Source organism: Vulpes vulpes, chromosome 4 (assembly GCF_048418805.1).
Source record: "Vulpes vulpes isolate BD-2025 chromosome 4, VulVul3, whole genome shotgun sequence".
Taxonomy (NCBI): domain Eukaryota; kingdom Metazoa; phylum Chordata; class Mammalia; order Carnivora; family Canidae; genus Vulpes; species Vulpes vulpes.
In genome coordinates, this window is record NC_132783.1 from 47,473,321 (window position 1) to 47,499,729 (window position 26,409).

A 26,409-nucleotide genomic window follows, 5' to 3' on the forward strand; every position below is an offset into this window, starting at 1 on the left:
TACTTGAGCAATGATTGAGGAATTTTTGATTCAGTTTGCCCTGATCTATCCCCTGGTGAGCATGAGCTTGTTATTTTTTAATGAAACCATTTTCACAGCCTGTTGTCTTAGGTGTCAGTAATAGAAGAGAGCGAGGTTTTCTCTCGTTTTTATTCCATTTTTTTTTTTCATCAATTCTTCTAGTGCTGCTTGTGCTACTGAATTGCTTTGGAACCAGCATCTTGCTGCAGAGCATACTATCTAGCAAACAGTAGGATAACACTAACAAAGGAATACAAATTTTCTCAGAAAATGAGAGATGAGAAAAAAATATATATATACAAGCAAATACCTTTTCAAAATTATGATTGTATATTTTGTCATCCCCTTTGATTTATATAAAGAAATCTATTTCAGAGGTACTTGTCCCACCAAAAAACTTTCCAGGCCTAAATCATCACCTATCTCTGGAAGTCAACAGGAAAAAAAAATAGTGTATAGTTTTTGCTGCTAAAAGAATTCTGTTTGCTTACATACTTATTTATTTTAACATGACTGTTTTCATCCTTTGGCAGTAAGGGTAGGTAAAGATCAATCCCTGCTCTACCAGGAGGAGATTTCCCAACTAGAGACATTTTATCCATAGTGTAAGGAGGGGCGGATAGTAGAGTTAGTTTCCCGTTTGTGGGATTTCATTACTGCCTTTCAGAAATTGCTTTAGTGGGATTGAAGTTGCCTTCACAAATTATTCATGAAGCTTCAGGAGTGGAAAGGAGTTTCAGTTAGATAGCTAGAAAACAGCTGGGTACAGAAGTCAAGCTTAGCTAAGTCTTAAAATAATACAAATGGAGTAGCAATACTGCAGAAAATGGTAGATTTATTTTATAGTATCAGTATGCACTTCTGCACATCTAAAGCACCACTAAAGGCAATGCATTAACAGTATTCAGTTCAGGTTTGTAGATAAGATGTCCTTAGCTACCCAGCCAGATATCTTCATTTGTTTTTCTGTTTCTTAATAAAACTATCAGAGAAGAGGTTTTCAAAAATGAGTACCATTATCATAATTTTAATCTGATTTACATTCAAAGTTGTCTTCCAGGGTTGATGCCTAGAGCAGAAACATATAGTAAGCTATCTTGGAAAAAACAGGTTATATAGGAATTGCTTTTTGAATTCTGTGTTTATTTTTTTAAAATGTTATTTATTCATGAGACACACACACAGAGAGAGAGAGAGAGAGAGAGAGAGAGAGACCTAAGAGGCAGAGACACAGGCAGAGGGAGAAGCAGGCTCCATGAGGGAAGCCCGATGTGGGACACGATCCCAGGACCCTAGGACCACACCCTGAGCTGAAGGCAGGCGCTCAGCTCCTGAGCCACCCAGGTGTCCCTGAATTCTGTTTTTTAAAACAGGCAACTCTGTAGCTTACGGAACGGCTGGCTATAATAAAATATCAGAAAAATGCCTGTTTTAGGTTTTTAATTTCAAATGAATAAATGATCACAGGAAGGAAATATCAACATGCTAAATATTCTCTGCATAAACCTGGTAAAATTACACCCATATCCATATTTCAGAGGTGGGTGGGAGCTTGGTAATTAAACTGCAGAAATAATATCCTCGTTCAATATTTAGAAGAAAAAAAATTAAATATTTGGAAATGTTAATGGTTCTCAATAGAACTTCCTAATCAAGTCCAGAGTGCCAGTTGGAATGATTCTAATTTAGAAAATACTCCAGGAGAACTTTAAGATACAGTAAGTGTGCTGTGGATTATCAGTGCAGCCCACCTAGCATGTGTGTTATATTTTAACAGGAGGAGTTTCTTACCTCCTTTCTTAATATTTACCATTGATTCCTCCAGTGGTGCTCCACAGCCAACTGGTATGATCTGGTCACAAAAGTTCCATCTTGGAAAATTCGAATTGCTCACATTCACTCAACATGTTATGTTTCACCCTATGATCTCTTTACAATAATAACTCCTATTACACTGTTGGGGAAGGTAACACTGCAGTCCACAGATACAACTTTGACATTCGCTCTGAACCATCTAACTCTTCCATCTCTCCTACTCCCACATTGCACTGTATCATGAAGTGACACACGGCAGAGCAGAGTACAATAAATCTAAGCCAATGGCTACTATGTTTCCCCAAGGGTAGAAATCCCTACTGTTTCTTTTCTCTTTTGTTGCCAGGTTAAAGGGTGGATTTGTGGACGTCTAATACTGTGCATGCTGATCTGAAGGAATTTCCCTGAGGGAATGTATGATGTATATATCCTATTTATAGTCTCCTGGGAGATTTTTACTTTTAGATAGTCACAGTTAAATCAATATGGCCTCAGTCCTGTCCTTATGAACTAGTAATATATAATTGGCTGAATTTGTTTATAAAACATCTGATAAATGAAAATTCTCTTATTTTCCATCTTGTGACACTTTAAATCATTTTACCGTGACAAGATTTCTATAGTGGTCTATCAGTAAAGTGTTTATATAATTCACACTCTCTTAAAAAATTGCTCTGCCGATTCTTTAAGTGCTGCCAAGAAGTCCTAACATTTTTAGACTAATTAATGACCAATCATTTTTAACTGGAATGCTTTCTCTTAGCCCTAAAATGTTGTCTGTTATATAATTTTTGTTTACTGACTCACAGAAGAAATAACTATTAATTACTCAATAATGAACCAACTTTCTGGGAGGAGGGGGTCCTTGGGTGAAAATTGAATAAATTTGTAAGCTATTTAGTTCTTTTAGGCTTCAAAGATCTCTTTCTGTAAAACAAACAAACAAACAAACAAAAAACCTAATTTATTTTTCAACGTACATTAAAAAGTATTATGAATACCTCTCCAAAAATACATTTTCTCTACAAAAATAACATGGCTCATTTCATAATTTGTACAACATCGTAGTTGAAAAAAGTTGAGAGATTTGTCATCAAGATGGTTAAGACACTATCTAGTAAATACATTTTGTCTATCTTTCATAGATATTCTCACTGACTTCTAAGAGTTTACATTTAAAATAGGTGGTATTGACAGTGAAAGACAAAGAAAGAGTGCTAGATCTATTAGAAAGAAATGACAGTTATCTGTCTAGCCCATCTTTTATAAATGATTTAATATATGAAAATTGTTCAGCATAATTTCTGCAACCGTCAGAAAATGACAATCAATATAATACATGGGGAAATAATATAGATTAGTTGTAGGCCCAGGCTACCAAGTTTCTAAAACTGTGTCAGTTTGGAGGTCAGTTAGCCTCTTTCATCTAAGATTTCTCCTTGTTTAAAGAGGGTTAAGAAGCTTGTCACCAGCTGGTTGTGAATTAAATATGCAAGGTGCTGTGAAAAATGGAAAAGTATTCTGTGAGAGTTAGCTTCCAAGAATCCATTTAGAATCACCAACTTTTAAAGCTAGAAGAAACCTTTGGATATAATGAATCTCCCTGTTTCCATTTGGGAAATAAGGAAACAGGCCCAAGGAGGTGGTGACCTTTGCTTTCTGTCACAAAGGGCTTGGCCCTCTATTCAGATCTATGGATACCCTGAGCCATCTTATTTGTTTACTTGCATGATTGTTTGGTTTGGATGTATTTACCTTTAGAGGGTAGCCCAAAGGATAAACACCATTGGGATCATTAAGAAGCATAGGATACTAACTTTCTCTCTTTTGAAAATGTAGAAGTCAAGAATGAGAATGCTGTAGATTTCTTTAGTTACCAACTCCCTTGTTTAGAAGTTCTAGGGAGTGTGTCTGTTTTGGAACCTTTTAGAAATGTACCTTGCGAAAGTCACCTGGAGAGTTTTCAGGTAGTCATTTTTCAAATCCTGGTTTTAACCCACCAGTGGTGTCTGGAGAAATGGGATAAGTAAGGCACCCCCTAAAAATCTCTGTTTCCTTTTTTTTTGTTTGAGTGATTTATCTTTTATTGAGTCTACTTAATTAAGAATCAGAATTTTTTACTGTCCAACAGATAAAGATTTAGAATCCTTCTTGTCCAACAATGAGAATGGAGATTATGATTAAGAAATAATGTCATTTTCATAAGGTTTGGGGCATACTTTTAAACTATTTTCAAGACAAGCAATGAGCTTAAAAGCCTAAAACAATAGAACTATCTAGAATAATATCCAATAGAGCTATAATGGGCATTGTGTATGTAATTTTAAATTTTCTTATAATTACGCTTTTAAAAAGTAAAAAGGTATAAAAAAAAGTAAAAAGGTAAAATTAATCTTAACATTATTTTCAACTCAATACTTCTAAAATATCATTTAAACATGTAATCAATATTTAAAAACAATGAGGTATTTAATGTTCTCTTTTTTAATGTTTTTGAAATCTAGTGTGTATTTTATATTCACAGCACATCTCAACTCAGATGCTAAATTTTAATTGGAAATACATGATCTGTATTTGATTTCATAGAATTTGCATTTGAAAAAGCAAATTTATCTACCTGAATTACACCAAAGATACTTAAAAATTTTCCAGTCGCTAAATTGAGTATCAATCAATTTTAAATTTAAATTAATAGAAATACAAATTTAAAATTCACTTCAATTGTTTAGCTATCCAGATTTGAAGTGCCTGAAAGCCACTTGTGGCTAGTGGCTATCTTGTAGAATAGCACAGTTCTAGAAATCTGTGCAATGCTCATGTTTTAGCTTACCCCTCTGTATGTAGGAGAAAAGGGAGGCAAAAATCAGTCTAACAATCTGTTTTATCTTATTTTATTGACTATTTTGTTATGTAAACATCTTTCGCATACCTTCTGTAGTAAATACTTAGATTTTTCTTTTCAAACTGAATAGTAAAACATCCATTATAACGACTGATGGGAAGATAAATGTTGGAAAATTGCCTTAACTGTGATGGTTAGTATTTGAATTGACCAGATTTCCTTTCCAGCAGTTTTGGATGCTTTCTGGGTTTGTATAACCGTGTGCGCAGCTTTCTAAGTACTTTCAGTGTAACCTGCTTTGTTTCACTTGATTGCTCTAGTATGGTTACGGACAAGTGTGTTTGAATAATAGCAGGCCTATCAAATTGCCAAGTGGGAGATCTGTGGAATATGCTTAAGGCAGCTTTTTGCAACATTTCTTTTACCTGGCAAAATTTTTTTAGGAAAAAATGTTCATTGCACAATGGATTCTTAACTGACAGATTCTAGAAAATATTTATCTAACATGTATGCTTACTTAATACCATTAACTCAAAAAAACCCCACAAAAAACAAAGGTCCTGTGGCCATATAGAGAGATAATATAGCAAAGAAATTGAGAGCATGGTTCAGGAGTCAGACTGGCTGTATTTACATAATGATTTCACCACTTAAGAATTATGTGAATTTATGCAAAATTACTTCACCTCTTCAAATCTCAGTTTCTTCATTCTAGAATGGAGATAGAAATAGGACTACTTAGTAGGGATGTTAAAGAATTAAGTGAGAATATATCCTCAGCCTTATGCCTGACACAGAGTAAGTGCTCAGAATATGAATTATTCTTATGCAAGACTCTTAGAACTATAGGCATTGTCACACTTTAATCCCACCTCCAAAAGTTAAGAGAAACAGCAAGTGACTATGGTGAAGTAAAATCAAAGTGTATAAACCTGAGCAACAGAAAGTCAGAGGCCTCATCTCCAGTTTCATTTTTTTCTTTACTGTTTGTTTCTTTTTTTTTTTTTTTAAGTTCATTTATGTTTTTTAGAAAGCTCTATACCCAGCCTGGGGGTTCAAACTTAAGATCCCGAGATCAGGACTCATGTGCTCTTCTGACTGAGCTACACAGGCGCCTCTGTTTCTTTTAGTTTTAGTTAGTATGCAGGGTTTTTCTGTCAAGAAGCAAAAGGAATTGTTCATCAGTTGTGTGAGAACTGTGTTTTTCCTACCTGTTCCAACATGACTAATTTGCATCTGTTTGAAATGAGACTTTATAAACCAATTCTTTAAAACGATTCTGTGAATAATAGATCAGACTTGCAATCAAGGTATGGTTTTATGTTCTGAAAATTATAGCAAAGATAAACATCATAAAGTACATTTGCTGGTTTATGTAGTGCCAGATCGGTAAATTACTGTACTTTTTCGCTGTCCTGTTATTGTTGTCGTTGGTTGTTTTTAAATTTACATTATTCTTCATATTCCTGGACTCCTATTTCTGGGAGCCCTTTTCTGTATTATTATTATTAATGTGGCTTGTGTAATGTTCATAGTGTTTGTGTAAAAATAGATCATCTCTGGTAGGTAATTTTCAGTATTAAAGCAAATGTGCCTACTCATTGAATATGAAAAATATCCCTCTGGAACAAATGTAGAACTATCCATCTCTTGAACAGAGATCTTACAGGCTTTACTTATCTACTTAACTGCCTTGGAAAGATGGCTTGGAAATCTTTAGCATACTTTTGGGAAGCAGTCAGTCATTTAGGTAGTTTCCTAAACAGCAAACTCCTTGCAATAATCAGGTTATTGTAAGTAAAAATATTTTAGGACGAGGGTCTTTGTCAGCTAAGTAAAAACCAATATTGAACTGACGTTTGAGATGCATTATCACAGGCAAAAAGAAAAAAAAATATTACTTTGCTCTTTAAGAAAACTAGTCACAGGTTCATAGTTGGGTCAGCCATGTCAGAGACACAGGATTTTAGAAATATGACATTATTTTTAAAACCATTAATATTAAGTTGTTAGCTCTGCATGTGGATGGAATTTCAGAGCACTTACTTTTTCACATTTAAAAGTAAAACTACGTGAGAAATTGGCGCAAAATTAGAAATGTCAGGATATTTAAGTTGAGGTATGGTTATTTATTCTTAAATATATTGAATTCAAACAAATAGGACACAGGTTCACATAAAACATGAATGCATTTAAAAATATGCTTTCTTTATGAGCTAGAATATATTTTTTCTTCCAGATTTGAATATACATTCTTTAAATCTCGCAATTTATTTGTGTGAGGAGTGAAAGAGAAGTGTATGTAGAAGACCAGAGTTTATATTAGTTTAAGCATTGCCATACTTGTCTAAGCCTTGGACATGCCCAATACCTTATATTTTGTTGACATCTTGTATGGGCTTCTAATCTTGGATTAAAACTCATGTGAATATCCATTAAGATCCTTAGAGGAAAAAAATACTTTACCACATTAAATTAAGCGTAAGAAGAGCACAAGACAAAGGCCTTTTTGGTGGAAAGTGAGAATAGGTCCAGCATCTGTCCTTCCCAACAAGGCAGGGATGTGGCCATGGTGTCTCCAGCTGTCAACATTCTTGTCTTCAAGACAGACTAGCAAATCATAGCTCTGCAGAAATTTATCTGTATGTGTTAGGGATAACATCAGCTTTGAGGGACTGAAAAATCATCTGCATCTCAAAGGATAACAGGCAGTACATAAAGAAGTACAGAGGGCTTCAGAAAAATCAAAGGCACGGATGTCCAAACTATGCAGCTGTGCTGAGTGTGCTCAGAAGAAAGAAATATATTTTTTAAAGATTTTATTTATTTATTCATGAGAGATAGAGAGAGAGAAGTAGAGACACAGGCAGAGGGAGAAGCAGGCTCCATGCAGAGAGCGCAACGTGGGACTCGATCCCGGGACTCCAGGATCACGCCCTGGGCCAAAAGCAGGTGCTAAACCGCTGAGCCACCCAGGGATCCCCAAGAAAGAAATATTTGAAAAAAATCAGTGTTGTAGTAAAGAGTGAGATAAGACTGAAAAAATGTGGACATGTGAATGCTTAGTCAACTGTATATGCAGAAACTGTATCGAGGCATAATAGTGATGTCAGAGACCCCCTACCAATTGGTTGTAATAATATGAGAGTGAGCTGGGGCAGAGGAGTGGTTGAAGAAATACATGGGACAAACATTAAAGAAATTATATAGGAAGAGTCACTGCAGGTTATGATGGATGATTAAAAATGAGTCAAGACAAATTTCAGAATGGGTACCAGCAATAACAGTGACACGGTTATCAGAGCATTATATAGAGTGAATGTTAGATGTTGTTTGAAGAGGACTGAGGTTTTTGATGTTTCAATTTTGTATTTGAACTACATTGGTAGTTCAGCCCCTGAGCAACTTCTAGGTTTCTGTTTTGCAACAATAGTCATCCTATTAGAGCCTGATTTTTTTTTCCCTCAGCTTGTTACTGAAATATAGTCCAAATAAAAGAATTCTGGACATATCAGAGCTCAAAAAAATAAGTAGAAAACAAAATTGGGGAGGTGCATTGCTTAACATGCGTAATTTAAGGTCCAAGGAGGACATTCAGGTAGGTTGCCTACTGGAACTTGTTATCATGGGACTGGACCTTTAGCCACTGGCCAACACTGGAGATAAAATGTGTATAGCCATCAGCAGAAATAATAATTTTGTAGTAATATGAAAATTAATAAGGACATTTTCGTTCCTCATTTTAATATCAGAATCATCAACTCAATCCATTGCTATCAGTAGCAATGGAAACTTCTGACACTTTCAATTTTAGAACCCTAAAATAATACACTGTGCTATTAAAAACCTTCTTTCTATGTTTTATAGTTCTATGAAACATCATTGAAAATCCTTTGGCTTTAGTTCTTATTTAGTGATGATCAAAATGAATTTCAATGAAAATATAAATTCTTTACAAGAATAAAATGAAATTGAGCAGTATAACATTGAATGTTCTCTTTTTACAAATTATAATCTGCAATTTTTTATAATATGAGCAATTCAACATATCTGTATAATAGGGTAAAATCATAAATAGCACACTTGTATTTTCAAAGCATGTTTGAAACAAAATGAGGTCTTTATGAGTATGAAAGTTTTTTTTTTCTTTAATTACAAAGCACAAAGGGAATAGATGACAGAAACAGGGAATCCATATTTACTGCAGTGGTTGAAGACATTTCACCTCACTCTGGAAGATCTCCCACCACCGATTCCAAAAGGGCTCCAGTCCTCCATTTGGGTTCAGATATAACGTGAAGGAACTCATCTCTCTTCTCTCCCATTTTACACTGTGTCCTTTTCTTACATAGTTTTTTTTTAACTATTAAGAAAATTTTTGTGGTTTTATTATATCATGAGCCATTGAAACATCTGAACAAATCAATATCTGGGCGGTCAATATCTGGGCGGTGAGGCAGCTGCTTTCTCCTTCACTTCTCTGGGTTACTAGAGCAACTTGTCAGTAGATTTAAAAAAAAAGAAAAAAAGACAACCTTTTACATTACTTAAGTCTTTCCAAGGCATGGGCTGGTACAACACAAACTTCTCCTGTCAGATGCAACTATTCTAGCATCCAAACATCATGCACAATACCTCAGTAGTAGCAGCGCACTGCGCCCGCTCCCACCGCGGCCCTGCTCATTGGTGTATGATATTTGGAGCATCTGGAGGAGTGTGAATAGTTATCAGGAAGAGGAGGGAGGAGGAAACAGCATGAGTGCCTGGCTGGGAAGAGGTCAGCCGAAGTTGTGCAGGGCAAGCCTGAACATGTCATTGGTGCAAACCCAAGCATCATTGATGTTCTTTAATAGGAACATCTGGTGGAACCCCATGATGCGGTCTTCATCAGCCTTGGGCTGGCCCACTACCATGCTGATGATGCAGCTATCTGGCATGGGCTGATGGTCCTGTGCCGTGATGCTGTGCTGGATTTTCTGGAATGGAAGGCTAGACAACTTCTCCACAATGGCAGCTTTTCCCTGGAACTGCTGTCCTTCCCACGTAATGCATGATGCATCAATATAAATTGTGCCTAGTTGGGTTCTGTCGTTATCAAATAACTGGTAGTAATGCTGAATGAAGCTGGATCCAATCTGCTCCCAAATTGACTTGTCTCCCATTCTGGAGCATCACCCGGCCTCATTGAGACCCGAGAGGCTGGCACGATAGTGGCAGCGGCGGCGGCCCTTTTCTTACATACTCTTAATTTATTGGTTGCACCAGTCAGCCAAGTCAGACGCTTCATTTTTAACTTATCCCTCAACTCCTATCCAACCAAAGACCTTGTCTTCTCAACCGATCTTTTAAATTTGGCTTCTAATCTTTACCAAAACCACAGTCTTGGTACAGTCTCCATAATATCACCAGCTTTGCAATTATCTCCTGACTACTCAACCACTTTTCTGTCTTCCACCTTTTTGAATTCTTTTTCCACACAGCTACTGGAGTAATTATTTTTAAATGGAAATTGGGACCTGTTACTCTTTCCTGAAAAATTCTTTAATGGCTTCTTGCCAGGATTCATTCAAGTTTCTTGTTTCTACCTGTCGGGCCCTTACTCTCACTCCAGCCTTATCCACACTCAGTTACTTGCAACCTGTGTTCTAGCTCTACCAGACTTGCTATGCTTCTTCATAACTGCTCTGTTGAGCCCTACTTCTGTAACATGACAAGTGTATAAAGTGTCTTTTGCCTACTTGCCCACCTAACCAGGTCTTCTTTCAAGATTTTGCTAAAATATACTCTCCTTTAACCTCTTCCCTTGCAGGCACAATGTGTTCTCTTTGCTTTATACTTCTGTCTATTATTCCTGTATTTGTAATCATTTTTCAGTTTTTCTATTATACTGTGAATTCTTTAAGGATAAAGACTATTTATATGCACAATGTATTTGCAAGACCAAACACAGAACCCAGTATATAATAGTTACTCAAGAAATATTCCTACATGAGGTTGAAAAGCAGGCAGAAGATGAGCTTAAAGTTAGGACAACAACCAGTTCTCTTCTTAGCCCTGCCACCATCAAGCTTTCATTTAAAGCCTATTGAAAAATACATAGATATCAACTATAGATATTTCCACATGTGCATATGTATGTTGCATATATATTTGAGATGTATACAAGTAGTTATACTTATATATAATAAAATATTTGGTTTTGAAAGGAACTGTTCTAGTTACTTTCTTTTAGAGCAAATCATTTTTTCACACTATTACTAATCTAGCAAATGGCCCTTTATGGAGTAAATCAGTTAATGCTATTTACAAAAGTGTTTAGTGTACTAAAGTAGAATACTTTTTTGAGTGAAAGACGACAGACAAATCTGAGTATCCTGATGGGAAGAGAAAATGAGTGGGTCTTCTTGAGAAGATGAGAAGGTGACATGTGCACTTATTTGCTGGTGTAATGACAATGTCTGTGTCTCAGCTTATTAAAATTTGGAAGTTTATATTAAAGCTAGTTGTAGTGCTTCAATTAAGTTAGCAAATATGGATGCCAATATTATCACAAATGCAATATTAGAACTGATGTTTGGTCCTGTCTTGAATGCAATGATTAAATTAAGTCTAATACTCAACTCCCTCCTATTGAATAAGAAGTAGAGAGCCTGGCATTTTGCTCATCACAGAAATCTCCTTGGTATGCTGTTGTTTGGTATTTATATAAATAAGCTAGTAGAAAAGGTAAACAGACTCATCATTAAGTTGTTGTATTGAATCAATAAAGCAATAATTGAGTCTTAACATTCCCAAACAGAAATCTTGAGGATGACTATTATGGGAATCGTTTTTTAAAAGAAGAAAACATTAAATCACCAAAAGAGATTTGTTTGTAACATCTCATGATGCTTATGTATTTAACAACAACATAATAAAATAAGGAAAATCCACACACATACCATTTGGAGTGCTTATCCCTTTATAACTGTTTATCAGTTTGGAAAAGATGTCTGGCTAAAAGTAATGTATATATAATAGGTATATATTATATATGTTACTTTTAATATACTCTAATATATTTTAATATAATTCCGTTATGTTATGTTAGATAATATATTCCAGATAATTTATGTTTTCTTCTTTCTTGGAAGAAGAAAAATATGAGAACATATTGATGATTTAGCTTCTTTTTCTTCATCTCTTCTCTTTTTTTATTTGTTATTTTCATGCTTATCTTTAGCCTTGATATTGCATGTGGCTTTGGCAGCATTGCTTACTGTTTATTCTAGCAGTGCTTCCGTAGAGGGCCTCTATTATCATGTCCTGCTAACAACACAGTAAATGGAAATTTGGGGAAAGCAACAGTAGGAACTGCTGTGTGTCTGCAGTAAGTTAATCAGATTTTGATCCCCCAAAACTAACACAACCCACAAGACTGATAGCTCTATGCTACAGTAAATTGTTTCTTAGCAGGAAATCTACAATAGCAGTGTAATTTGGACAATGGAGCATTTGACAGCTAACCCATCAAAAGCAGTGCACCCTGAGGAAGTTGCTCACTCCCAGCTTTACATTCAGCCAAGCATTGATAAAGCAGTGGCTAAGTAGGAGAATCAATTTAGAATCAAATGATGGCAAGGCTATTTATTCCATTGCCAAAAGGGGACATAGGCAGATAGGAGATTACTCCACCTGGGGACTCTATACTCTATGTACTTATCCAAATTAGGTCTATGCCTTATGAATTCCTTTTGAATGCCAGTGTGCTAATATATTAATATAATATATTAATAAGTGTCATTAAAAGCTAAGGTGTAATCTGTTCCCAAAAGATTGATTTATAGAAAATGACCCAGGATAGTTGGACATTTTTCTCTCATGCAGTGTACTAGAAGTAATCAGATATGGAAGATGATGTTTGTGACTTCAAAGAGAAAGGATCTTTAGAGAACATGCACATTATGTTTCTGTATGGAAGTGTATCTTATATAGTGGGCCAGGAAGTGTTAAAACATTAAAAAGAAATGAAGATGCTTAAAATTCCCAAGTTAGGAAAGCACTGCTTTGAATGTGAACTTTTTATTTTATTTTATTTTTTCAGTTTAAGCAAAAGACTCAGAGTTATTTCCCATACTCTAAATTATCACCTGTTTTTTTTTTTTCTGCTTAAAAAAAAAAAGATTTCAGATTCAAGATTCCTATCCCATATCACAACTTGCTATAAGGAAAGGTCAGAGATGCCCATGACCATGGAGCCAAGAGAAATAGCAAAGCTATGATAGGGAGAAGCCAATGGTGGCCATGACACCAAACCCATTGTCATATCTGCTGGGTAGTGTGACCAGAGGAAGAGTGATTCACTCTAACAGATGCACTGACCAGATTAGTGCCAGCGTGCCATCCAAAGCAGAGCCAAGCATCTGTGCTTCAGAGTAAGAAGTGAAAGAGAAGCAACATTAAAAATGTTTCAAAGACCAACATGGCAATGGACTACAAGCTTGCAATTATAGGACTTTAGAATAACTCTGGGAAATGAGACAAGTCAGAGTAATATGCATTAAATGCAAGACCTTGGTCATATGGAAAAGCCATAAAGAGTGGGAAGCAAAACAAATGCAAAAGGGGAAAAAAAGCATCATTAAAGTGTGACAGGCAGCTAAGAAGAAGATAAATGTTACTTTTCTGAATTTTGTAATATTTGTCATATTTGTCTTTTTACAGATTTTTAATTTTGTATGACTTCTTTTCTCATTTTAAATAAAATATATACTTTGCATCTAAGTTTTTTTTTATTTTTTTAAATTTTTTAATTTATTTATGATAGTCACAGATTGAGAGAGAGAGGCAGAGACACAGGCAGAGGGAGAAGCAGGCTCCATGTACCGGGAGCCCGACGTGGGATTCGATCCCGGGTCTCCAGGATCGCGCCCTGGGCCAAAGGCAGGCGCCAAACCGCTGCGCCACCCAGGGATCCCCTGCATCTAAGTTTTTATACATGATTTTGGATTATTATTCTTAATATGGTCTCGCAAGTTCTTTAAGCTTCAGGTCCGACAAATCTGTGTTCGTGCAGGTCAGGGATGATGATATGGGTAAAGAGGACCTTATGCTTACCAAGTCTAGACACTACTTTGAAACAGGCCCCATGTGACCTGAACCAACTCACTGGTGTTATCTGCAGTGTGGCTGGGAAACCTGGACACCAGGTTCTCACTCAGGTTCATCTGGGGCTGCTGAGCATGCAGGTGGCTGCTATAGAAATCCTAGATTTGGGCTTTGCTCTTTCCTGCTAGTCACAGCTGTCACTGACCAGCTGACCCTCACACACGTGCACTCTTATCTACATTCCAGTACTGTGGTCAGCAGCCAGTCATTGTAAACTGATACAGTGCCAGCCTATTGTCTGAATATCTTAGTAGCCTTGTCCATCCATAATTTTCATTTAATGCTTTAGCAGGGTTTTGGCTTTTTTTTTTTTTTTTAAATCTAGCCACTGAGGATGTCATTTAGGTCATTGGTAAGTGTATATGCAATATTCTATGCAATATTTCCAAATCCTCATTATTAATAAAACACTCAAACTTTAGAAGTGATGTACCAAATAATTAAATTGTATGTTTTAATTTGACATTCTAATATCTGAGCTTTAGACATACTCAAAATTTAATAATTTTTGTTAAAGTTAGCACTGCTCAGTTATTGTCTCAAAGGTAGGCATAGGTGGTGGTAGTGTTTTCCTTTTGGGGGAAAACTAGAGAAGACATGATTATTTGAAAAATGAATTAAGAAGATAGAAGAATAGAGATAGTTGTTTACACTCCTTCTATTTCCATTTTCTTTTAGTGCCATGGCACCCACACACAGACAATACTTTTCTTTCACAGCGAACGTCAAGCACCTTCATGAATAATTTCACAGAAATATACAATCAACACATCCAGCTCCATGATGAAGATCTTCAAAGTGGCCCTCTTAGAATCACTATGGATGTTCAATAATGATGCGTGTTCATACTCAGAAGCAAAGCATACATCTTATGCTGTGCCTGTAAGAAATTCACATTGTTCTTGTGGCTTGATGATAGCGCAGTAAATTTTTTCAGAAATGTATGCTCATTAATAACCTTTTTATAAACTAATATTGTTAGGTATTAGAATTTAAAAATGTTTAAATCTTATTTCCTTTTCTTCTATACTGAGGAAAAATCCTCTTTAGTACACATTGAATACTTAACAAGTATTCATTAAAATGAAGGTTTTAAATCGGTATAGTAAAATTGAACAAAATATGAACTTTCACATTTCACTTGTCACGTGGTCCCCAGGAGAGAGCGCTTTTCTTTAATGAGGTTAAGTTAATTAAGGTGGGCTCAGTGCTATTAGCTACATGCAAAATCTGAAGCTAAATGCTTAATCATAGAAATTAGAGATGATCATTTAATGAATTCTGAATAAATAGTGTGGTTTTACTCCAGGATATTCACAAAAGGGAGTTATTTGTCACCATAGGAAAAAAAAAAAAAAAGGTGAGAAAACTAGCATCACAGCAAATCAGGAGATTTGGTTTTCAAGGTTTTATTTTTTAAACAAATGACTAATTTTAAGAAGTTATGTTAATGATGGTCACCTAAGGAATATAGAAGCCTTAGACATCAGGAAAAATAGTAATTTGTACTTGCAATTATACTAGTGATGTTAAGTGTTCTTCTATGTTATTTACATTCTATCCAAATTTGGCCATGTTAATGAGACCTAAAATGCTGATTGATAACTTTGATTTTTATTTTTTTAAAAATTCAATCTTCTATGTTATTTTAAACATTAAAATCAAAATATTTTTAAAGATCTATTTAAAGTACATGGAAATAAACTAGATATGATAATCTAGCTAGAACAAAAATTGGAGCATGAGAAAATGGGACCAAATAGGATTCTCTCCATCAAAAAGAGTTAAGTCAAGGTAGAGGGCATGAAAACATAGAACAAAGAAAATTGTCATAACAATTTAAAAAGGATGTTTCAGAAAACTAGTTTCTAATGGTGAATGAGCAATGTGATAAAAGCAACAAATGCTATAATACCTAGCCTTTTTGCATCATCAAGCCACAAGTCTTCCAGGGACTATTTGTGGCCCTTTTCCATTTCCTGGCACAGTCTCTAACAGCCCTTCCCCAGGAGTAGTTGGCAGAACCAACAAAGGCATGAGGCAGCACTGCCATCTTTCACCTCCTTATCTTAGGCCTGTCCTCTCCCAAGATTCCTTATCCTGCCTCAGGAGTGCCAAGTGGTTGTTATTCTCACAGCTACTGAGCACTGATCTACCACCATGTGAAACTAAATCATGTGAAACTAAATCCAAAATTCCACAAGGAATGGGGTCAACCTATCAGTGAAAATAATAGCCCATTTGAGCGCTTCTTCTTTCTCTGACCGGAAGGCAAGCTCTCCAGAGTCCACTGGGGATATTTCCTAAAAACACTTTGAAAGCTCACACATGTGTGCTGTGATTTTTAGAAAGCAGGATACTCCGCTTGGGGAATAGGAAGGCCTCCACAACAATGAAAAATGAGAGAATCGCGAACGATCCATGAGCAGGTTCAGAGGATTCTGTGTAATTTAATGTTGTTTATGTTTCTAAAGCTTAGATGATTGCTTATTAAAGACTTTGGCAAGTTTATAGAAATAGTGCTCACTACATGCTAGTCACTCTGCAGAGCAAACCTATTTTAGCAAATTTTCCAATAGTGCACAGCATGCATCTGTGACTGAGACAAAAATCAATGCTTATGGATTTAGCAGTGTAATCCTATCACTTGTTCTGTGAGATATGATTTGAAATGTAAAGTATGTTAAGACTTAAGTGAAATTGGAGGCATGGAGTCTCTAGGGTGTTTCTTAGTATCCTATTTATTATTGATCAGACTATATTTCTTTATTGTCTTTCTACCCCTTGCCCCAGTTACCCTTTTTCCTCTATTCACCAATAGTTTTTAAATTATGTGTATCAGAACCAATAAATTACCCCCAGTATGAATATTTATTCCTACTTTCAAAACAAGTCATGATTATAAAGTTTGTAAACCAGGAACATAATCATGTGGCCAACTGGAAGTCTTAAAACAAAACACTAGTAAAATATTAGGTGAACATTCTAAGTTTTATGAAGAAAATTTAAAGTTTTTTCTAGAAATACAATACAAAGTCGCCTATTTCTAAGACATCTTAAATAACTCCAAATCATCATGTTTGTTAGCTATAGGAAGTCAATAATGTAAAATTTTACAAATTGTGGTTTTTAATCTAATTTAAGATTTTTAAATTGCATGCTTGCTCTCAAATTTCCTATGGGAGATCAATGGAATGAAGTTGGAAGTAGTCAATGCTACCTGGAGTCATTCAGTCATTCAGTAAATAGCTGTCGGAGACCTGTGGTGTGCCAGTCACTGACGGACCCTGGGACATAGTCTTGACTCTAATGCTCATATTTCAATGATCTTTCCTCAACTCTCTGCAGGAAGCTATTACTGACTAGAATTTACGTAAACGATGTATGTTTGTACATACAAAAATGTGGCTTTTTTAGCTCCTGAAATGATCATCACCCATACAATAGCCTTAGGATATCATAAAAATAGTTACAGTTACATGGGCTTATATCCATACTTTAATCTAGCCTCATTTGAGATAAAATTCTGCCCAGGTTAGTAGACGTTCCTCCCATTAATAGATTGTATCTCTGAGAATCTGATTCTTAGCTCCTGTTCTGAAAGTGGGGTATACTTTGCATTTACCATACACTTTTTAGATGATTCAGTTGCAAACTAATCTGACTTCTAAAAGCTGTATTTCCTCTCAAGTCATTATGCTGTATGCTTTAAATATAAATAGCTATATGTCACTTATAGCTCAATAAAACTGAAAGGGAAAAAAAAACGTATAATTTTCATTCCCATCAGCATATTCTTAATTTGGGGAAGAAGGAGACCTACCAATGAAAGTTAGCCACTTACTCTATAAGCTACCAAATCTTGTGTTTCTTTGAACTAGTTGGCTTTTAGACATGGGTGAAAGTCCTGTGTGACTCTGTGTGTGAAAGTAGGTATTGGTTTGGGGCAGTGAAAATCACCCCCATTGATGTAAGCGCTCCTTGCTTGGATGCATGTCTGTACCTTTAAAGCTTGTCACTTATTGAGAAGGAATCCTTCTGAATACTGTGAACACTATGGCTAGTATCTGCTTACCCAGGCAGTCTGAGTCTTTTAAAAGTTATTTTGTCTTTAAAAGAGCAAATCCACAGAATGACCTTCAGCTATTATTAATCCACCTAAATGTAGGGCATGAATGCAGAACACATCTGCTGTCTCTCAGCTGAGAATTCCCCTGCCACTGCCCGACCCCCCACTCCCTGCAGAGTCCTCTTGGGGCTGAGATAACTTAGGGAGAAGACCTTCTTTGCTGGCAAGGAAGGAGTGCATTTAGACTAATCATTAAAATCCATTACCTAACAAAGTGCATGTTCTTAAGGAACATAGTGATACTTGCCAATGAATTAATCAGCAAAACAGTCTATGAGAAGGTGAGATTAGCAGTCTCAGAAAAAATCAGAATCCATGAGATGCCAAAGCAGTTTCTAGTACCATAAATCTTAGCCCAATTAGAGGGATTTTCTCTTAACAATTCAGAATCCTATCTGGATTTGGTCTCTTTGTTGCTCCACATTATATTATATCTGGGGCTGGTGCAACAACCAAGACTTTTCTTGGAGCTTAATAGGGAGAATCATTTATTTGAATAATTGATCATTCAATTAGTAGAGCAAATGTTGAACAGTTGGACAGCTCTTTTTATCAGTGTTGATGGGAAGTAATTGGCTGTAGTTCATTATAAAGCAGAAAATTGAAAAGTGTGATTTTAAAATAAGAATATTAAAGACAGCTTTCTCCCCCCCCCCCCCCCAAAAAAAAAAGCCTTCTTACTTATGTTTTGTCTTAGCCGTTTGACTTTTCTCTGGGTGCCGTTACATTCCAAAATATAATCAAGCAACTGATTAAGTTCCCTGAATATTACAAATGATGATTTGCTTATACAAATTCTGTATAATGTTGAACAATCCTGCAGGGCTGAGGCCTGACTGAGGAGTGGTGTTAGCCCCTCACTGGATTTAGCCTAAAAGACCAGTGAAGAGACAGATAACCAAAACTGCTGTCTAGGGGCATCATGGACACCCTCGGGCTATGCTGACTCGTCTTTTAATTTGTAAAAAGAAACTGCAGTTTCAATAAAAATGCTTATCAAATTTGAATTTCTAGCAATACAAGAATGGATTATGGTGTATTATAGACAATAACATTAATTTATTTGAGAAGTAACTTGGAAATACTCTATCATCAAGGAAAAAGGAAAAATTTGGAAAAGCAGATCAAGTAGTTGCAGCCTACAATAACTTTAGGTTTAGTTTTAAGTTTAATCTACTGTCAAGGACTATAATTTGATTCAGAATGATACACTCATCACTTAGTTATCATAATAAAAAAATGTAAAAACTTTTATTTTTTCAAAAAGAAAACTTCTAAACATATAATAGATTACTGGTTTTTAAGCTGGCCCTGTTTTAAACATAAATATTGGTACATCAACATGTTTACTTTTTCCTATAGAACATAGGAACAACTTCTGTGTTTATAATCTGTTTTCCTTTATTCTCTAATATCAGATAACCTGTTTCATAGAGTAAAAAATATGAATCACCTTATAGGCCAACAATACAAGATGCAGAGCAGACATGTTTTTCTGAAAAATTATGTGTGTATGCACATATTTATGTATCTACATCTCAAAGGCAAATTAAGAAAAAGATATATCTAAATCTCAAGGGCATTAATAAAAATGACTTAATGAATAAAATATTTTATGTTTATTGCCTTTATTTTAAACATCTTACATAAGAAATATTAACTAGTATATTATAGTTATTAAAATTATATAGCATAAGACAATATTAAAGAGTGAGCACTCTTATTTTGTTGCTGGATTTAAAGGGACTCAAGGAGTTTGCCATTGAGAACATTGCTTTTCATTGTAAAATAGATACTTTATATTAGAAAATTGTCTTCCTCATCTTATGTTTGGTGATTTTATTAGGAGTGAGTGTTAAAAGTTTTCAAATTTTTTTTGGCTCAAATTAATTAAATGATGTTTTGATTGTTTTTCACATAAGCATACTGTATTAACATATTTTCTTTATAACAATCACTTTTGCATTCCCACTGTTGTAACATTCTGTTTTCTTCTTCACTGAAGAAAAGATATTTATACATTTCTCAATAATGGCTTCATTTAAAATAATCTCTTGTTTTTTTCACCCTGTATGGCAGTGTAGAAAATTTCTTTTTCTCCGAGATTAGGTAACCTTAAGAGAAGGTACTTTGATAATGTTTTCTTTGTATTAATTTTGACTACGTTTTAAAATATTTTCTTCAATTATGTCCTTAATAACCAATTCCAATTTATTTTTACGTTGATTCAGAACACTGATTATTTGCTTTCTATGTCTGTCAGCTTCTCTCATATTTTTTAATTTAATTTTTTATTTGTTCATCCAGTTCTTACCCAAATGTTAATTGAGGGTCAACTATGCGGCAAGCCACTAGACAAGGTAGGTGAAGGAAAGACAAACAGGATAAAACATTCACTTCTGAGTCTCTGTCAAGTATTTTCAGGGTATGTTACTCCAGTCCATGTTATTTGCCATGTCGTTTCTATTCTTTATTGCTTGAAGTGCTGATTTAAATATTTAATACCATAGTTCAATCTATTATTATAATTAAGCTCCCAAGACATTTCGGGACATAATGTGACTATTATAATTAAGCTCCCAAGACATAATGTGATTTTTTTCTGAGCTCTATTTACTTTATATGACCCATGTAGTATGTGTTTGATTTCCATACTTCTCTACTTCCTTCTTTTCCTATTTTGTAGAAAGACCCTGACTGGCACTGACCATACCACCCATAAGCTTGCTTTCGAGGCTTGCTATTCTGGGTCTTGCACTCTAGAGGGTCCCTACTGTGGGTCTTCTACATGCTTCCTCATCTACTTCCAAGTCCAGGTTTGCTGTGGGTACCCAGAACTTTAGTATTCTCAAAATAGCTCTTGCTTGATTCTAATGCATGCATATATCATGTCCCTGGGTCTGTCCTCTCAAAGGCAAGCCTTCCTGTCAGTGTGTAAAGTCCTAGGTCTAAGGAGTGGCCAAAAGGCAACTGTTTGTAAGGCTTATGGACAGAGCTTCTGCAGGTGTATGGGGATGGCCGCGTGGGTGCCTGCAAAGCTGCCCATAGCAACTAAGGGATCCGGGGGTGGAAAGAGAATACATCTGCTCCTCGCAGGCCTCCATGGGCCTCAACATGGAAGTCAGGACCCATAAAGACTGATAATGTAGAATTTAGCCATACAGTAAATCCCAGGAAGGTGTATTTGTCAAGATTAGAGGATAAAAAAATATTTTACTGAATATTTTGTTAGCTTGATGTATAACCTTGAAGTATTTAGACATACAGTATGTGGGCTTCCATTTGTGCTCTTGTTCTGTGTCCTACAACTGTTGGGAGACCTGTATTGAAATATTACTTTCCTTTGTTTTCTTGGATTAGTTTCCTAACTCATTAAGATCAGTCCTGAGAGATGCTGCTTTGACATTCTCTTTCTCTTATCTTGACATTAGTGTGTACATTCTTCAAATTTGTATTGGGATGTAAACCTGCTTATAATATAATTGAAGGGCTAATTCAAACCTACTCTTCAGATTTACCAAACAATGACAGTTGGAGTCCAGCCAGAGATCAGATCTCGTCTATGGTGATTTGATTAGAGATTGTCATCAAAACAGCTTCATTATATTTGGAATTACTAAACAAACCAGAAGAAACGTATTTACTCTTGCTTCCTTATTTTGAAACCTAACAGAAACCTAACCTTTTTAACAGCCAAAGAGGAATTAATGGAAGTATTCCACTCTTCATCTGCATTTGTAAAAGCAGTCAGTATCTTTCATTCCTTATCCTATAGAAAATCAGCTAAACTGTTTCTTTCCTAGAAATTGGAGGTCCATTCACTTACTCAGTAGTCATTTGTTGTACCTACATGTGCCTATCATTGTGCTAGTGCTATGGATAGCAGGGAAATAAACACTTTTAGGATAGATGGAAGAAGAATTAGATAAAAAACATATTAACAAATCAACATGTGCCATAATATTGGGTGAAAGAAAAGGCCACAAAGGAATGAAGTAGTAAATACAGAGACAACATACTTCTGGGAGAAGTGACTGTAGAGAGGGGTCTACACTCTGTTGAGACAGCAGAGTGGAAGGAGAAATGCCCTATCAAGTTCCATCAGGAACCACGAATGATCCTGAAGCCAGAGATTGTTGGCAGGTGTTCAAAGGAACACCAAAATGTCTGAGTAGCTGGAGCAGAGTGAAGAAGGAGACCGTGGTAGGAACAATGGGAAGCTAGTGTCAGGCCGTGTAGATATAAGGCATTCTAGGCCATGGTAAAAACCAAAAGGGGATGGTCAGAAGTATTGTGCCATGTGTATATTTAAAAATATAAATGGTTATATTTTTAAAATATTACTCTGATGTTGGAGGATGGTCATGTTTAAGAGTTTCAAGTCAACATAGGGAGAGCTTTGAGGATATTATTGTAGGACAAGACAAGAGATCATGGTACCTTGTACATTATTAGTAGCAGAGAATGATGTAGGAGATAATTGAACGAAGGCTTCAAAACTAGGGTTATATCTAGTTTTGCAGACACCAGCTCTTAGCAACTTCTAGCTGAAATGAGTGCTGGGGGAATCCTACTAGCCCCTTATCTGCCCTGCCCTCTCATGTGGTAGTATGTCTTCCAGAGGGCCTAGAGTCTGGCGCCATCTCTTCCACTCAACTGTACAGACATCTAGATTGTACTCTTTTATTATATTTACATCCTCTGAGTACTGTAGGAGGATTTCTGAATACTTGGCTTAGAAGCCAAGTGAGAAAGTCTCCCTCGTGTTCATGAACCACCAGCCACACATTAGTTCCAGCTTTAAATGCTGGGTTTTATATCTGTTTTTGTTGTAAGGTGCCTCTAATCTATTTTTAAATATAGCATGACTACTTTAAATAAAAACGGAGTAATACCCAAACAAGGCTGAATAAATTGAAAATCAGGCTGTTTAATCTTATAAAATAGTTTTGATTATTTCTCAATTTTGTAGACTAAGAAAGGGAGAGGAAAGATTAAAAAATCTCTTTGGAATCAATGGTACCTGATACAGCAAATCTTTCCCCTGTGAAAATTGTTTTGTGTATGTGGTTGAGGAGGGAGGACAGGATTTGACATCTGAAATATGGAGACTACTGTACTTGTGTCTGTAGGGGTTCACCCAATTTAGGCCTCAAGTACAGGAAGCCAAACACTTAGAAAGCAGCTGTTCTTCTAAATGTATTAAGCAATTTACTTTAGGTAATGTAGCCTATAAAATTTTAATTTTGGATTAAATAAACCATATCCTTCAGCATGCCGATTGCACCTTGATATTCAAGAGATGAAATATGAGGCATATTTAGTGAATTTCTTCTCAGGATGCTCCACTGGAGGAGGGTCAATAGTTTCTTAATGAAAGTAGTCAATAGCAATTCTTCTTAGAAAGCTCAAGGAAATTAGCATTAAACAACAGGCATGTGTATCTTGGGTTTTACACAATTATATGATACAGTTGTTACATGTTCTAGGAAATGGTTCAGGAGGCATTGCATTGAAGAGGTAATTGATTAAAAACAGTGTGATTATCCAGGCTCTAGTGCTGGTTGCATTATAATCTAGAAACCAGAAAGATGCATACCTTGAAAACCTTTCCCAAGAAATGCAGAACATGGTGTTTATAAATAAGTTGTCAAAGGTTAGTAAGGGTTATTGCATTTTCATGTTTTATTTGGAAGAGAACATATGTTATGCTGGGTGAAAATGACAATTAAATACCCATTTGATTTACTGCTTCTCAATTGTCTGTATGCTGTATCCTGTGAGGTTTTGAATTTACTTCCTTTTATGAATAGCTATTTTATTTAACAAATGCTATATAGCCTCTGTGTTCTCTGTGCTTTATACGTATTAACACACTTAACCTACATCACGATGCTTTGAATTTGGCAATAAAATTATCCCCAATTCCCAAATGAAAAAAGAGAGGAACAGAGAAGTTAAGTAATCTGCCCAAATTCACACAGGCATTAAATAGTGAACTCAAGCAATGTGGATACAGACACAGGTCTCTGAATTTACAGATTATGCTGCAGCTTCCATATTCTTTAGAATAACGAAAAGACTTGATTTTCCCATGTCTAATCCCAATCCCATTTGATTTCACCATAAAAAAACTTAAGTATTTTTCTTTCTTTTAACTGTAGGCTCAGCAAATGTTGAAGCATAATGACAAGTCTGTCTTATGCAGTGTGTTTGCATATTTTTTAATGTAGTCTGGATTTTCTCACTTTTTACAGTTCTTAGTTATTTTTATGATATCATGTCTGTCAAGATATAACCCATGCAGAAAAACTTACCAAATGGCATTATAGTGAGGAACCTATTGTACCAGGAAAAAGCTGCTTAACCAAAGCATTACTGAAAACAGGCTTTCAATTCACCTCTGAAGGCACTCCCATTTCCCTGTTAAAACAAGGAAATTGGTTATAAATATTGAGCCAAGAAAGTTTATCTGTTTGCTCTATAACATTTTAATAAATAGAAAGTGAAAAGAAAATCAATGCTTGGCTATTTTCTCATGCCAACTCTGGTTTATTTCATTGTCTAATTAACATTTGACACACCATGTAGTGTCTTCAAGCACACAGAATTCACTATAGCCTGAAGCAAATTCCTCTGCTGTGATTTTGTTAGATCTTTTAAGCTAAGCTGTGATAGACAAAGGGAGTGAAAAAAAAAAAAAAAAAACCACTAAGGACTATTTTAATGCTTTAGAAGTCTTGCTTATATAGATGGCATTTGTCTTCTTAGGTGTATCCAAAATTAATGTCAGCTGTTCTAAAGGTATTAGATGATAATGAGTCTCCAAAGTTCCTGTTCTTGGCTTAATACCAGTCATTCAATCTCTCCTAGTTCTTTCTGCCTAAAGAGTCAATACAGGTTTAAGAAATTGCACTTTGTCTCCCTTTGTTTTTGATGTTTTCCAACTAAAATAGTAACCTTAATAGAACTCCAGTTGACAAACTTGTATTTTATTTCCTTAGTTTATGTCTCATCTACAGCTTTGTTTAAACAATCAGTTTACTGAACCTGTATTAAGCTTCTATTGTTTGCAAGGCAGGATGGATGAGAAGATACATTGCTCTCATTTTAATAATACAGACAGCAAACCATAACCCAAATTAGACTACGTTAAGTGCTATTGAGTCATGGAATGAGTATTGATTAATATATCTAAGGAATCAGGAAAACTCTCAAAAAGAAGGTAATATTAGAACTATGAGTTTATGAGTAGGTGAGATTTTTGCCAGCTAATGGATATATACTTGGGCAAGGGACATGGATGCCTTGAAAACAGAAGATAGAAGGAGCAATGTCTTTCAGGGAATTTACTCTTCCATTCAGTGGATATTTAGTGAATACTCACTAGGTTTAGAAACTGTTTTTAGTCATTTTCAATGATAAATACATAGATGGGCAAAATAGACAAAAATCCCTGTTTTGGTGGGGACATAATTCCAGTGAGGTAGAAACTAACAGTAAATAGAGAAAGGAATAAATGTTGGAAGGGAGAGATGTTGTAGGGGGGACGTGTAAGAGGAACAGGAAGAGTAAGAGGAACTGGAAATGTTAGATGGGGAGGGAAGGTTGCACAGGTAAATTTGCTGAAAATTAAAGACAATAATGAGAGGCCAAGAATTAAGGATTAAAGCCAAGAATAAAGTCCTGTATGTTCAAAGTAGGGTAGGGAGATGTCAGATGAGGCTGGAAAAGTATACCAGAGCTATATTATAAAGCCTTTGAAGATAGATAAAAGATGATTGACTTTATTGCCAGTGATAAAGGAGAAACATGAAAAGAATTGGGGAAAGTTGAAATATGATGAGATTGCATTTTAGAGAAACAAATAAGCAAATGCAGGTAATATGGTGTTTTTTTTTTTTTTCTTGGCAAGAACAGATAGGTAGTTCTGGGTGAGGCTCATGAGGATCCTACTAAAAGTGGTAGAAAAGAAAAATAGGATAGGATTCGTAAACATGTCAGAGGTACAGCTGGTATGACTTGAAAGTGAAGTGGTTGTGAAAAGTAAGGCAGAGAGAAGAATTAAACTTGATTCCTAGGTTTCTAATTTATGTGAAAAGTTATACTTAATTTTCTGTATTTGAGCTAAGGAACACAGGATGGCAATCCAAATGGTGGTCCTCAGTTAAAACTAGTATGGATATAAATTACTTCACTTATGGTAAGTGTATAAAAATGTCAACTTTCTTAACACCCTCCCTTCTCTCCATCTTGGACATGTTGAATTTGGAGATGCAACTTGTATACATTTATGTGAAGGCATCTAGCAAGATGGCAACTTGCTCTTGACCCATAAAGGTCTAGAGATACAGATTTATAAGTTAGGAACTAAAGTCAGAGAAGAGAATAAGACTGTGCAGGGAAAGAAAAGGAAAAGAAGTCAACTATCCTATATCAATCACAAGAATTGAAG

The 26,409-nt window shown here is 35.5% G+C and overlaps 1 protein-coding gene and 1 pseudogene across 3 annotated transcripts in view; one reads left to right on the forward strand and one right to left on the reverse strand.

Annotated features, from left to right (window-relative positions):
* UNC5C (unc-5 netrin receptor C) overlaps window positions 1-26,409 on the forward strand; it is a 353,473-nt gene that overhangs the window by 147,179 nt on the left and 179,885 nt on the right. The gene's annotated exons all lie outside the window — the stretch shown is intronic.
* On the reverse strand, window positions 9,331-9,840 carry LOC112932678 (nuclear transport factor 2 pseudogene; annotated as a pseudogene).